Raw genomic sequence first — 999 nt, 5'->3', positions numbered from 1 at the left:
CTGAATTACTGGTAATATTTAATCACTAATAATTTTTCAGTATTTCTTAGTATGATATTTCTATAAGGGATATCTCAGATAGTAAATGTTGTATTTTATCGAAACTAATATAAACGTAATTTGTTTTATCAGTTAAGCCATGAAAAATTCATATGTAGTATATTTCTTGTTCTTTTATATGTTAAATTAGCAAATATCGAGTTTTAGAAATTCGTAAGTTTTATTTCTATGTTTTTTATTGACGAATTACCACCCTTATAGAAATATCATATTAAGAATCATTGATAATTACTTATTATCCAGTATTTTTAATACTGAAAATAAGTAATTATCAATGATTCTTAGTATGATATTTCTATAAGGGCAAACAGCGATAATAATCTTTTTGTTTAATGTTAAATTCTTATACATGCATTTGGCTTTTGTACAAATATCTTTTAAATATTTTTATCTTTATTATTTTTTTATTGTATAACTTGAACATTTTTATGAGAATATGTCTTAAAGTGACATATCCCCTACTGTATGCGATAGGTGCGATACTCTATGACTAACATAACCTGATTCTAACCTCTCATTATGACGTGCATTTGTTTATTTTAAAGTTTAATTTTGTTTAGTTTAAAAATATAACATATATAAAATATGTGAGAAATGAAAAGATGGAAATGCCAAAGATATTTTTATTTAATTATATTTGCCTTTTGTAACATTATATTTTGAATAAATGAATATTATTCAACCATTAAATGCATTAATGATCTACTTATTATCAAATATTATCATATATGCAATATGTTATATAATTTCCAATAGGTATGTCGCTTTTGACACCTATTTTCTTTGAACTCCATTTTCGTACGTTTTACAAAAACATTTTTTATGTTAAATCTAGAAACAATTTCATTATAAATATGATATTGTCTGATAGAGGGTATTTCTAACTACATATATATATATATATATATATATATATATATATATATATATATATATATA

Source organism: Odontomachus brunneus, unplaced genomic scaffold, assembly GCF_010583005.1.
Source record: "Odontomachus brunneus isolate Ranch 3 - 2012 unplaced genomic scaffold, Obru_v1 Obru_scaffold_061, whole genome shotgun sequence".
Lineage (NCBI taxonomy): Eukaryota > Metazoa > Arthropoda > Insecta > Hymenoptera > Formicidae > Odontomachus > Odontomachus brunneus.
This window is presented reverse-complemented; position numbering follows the sequence as displayed.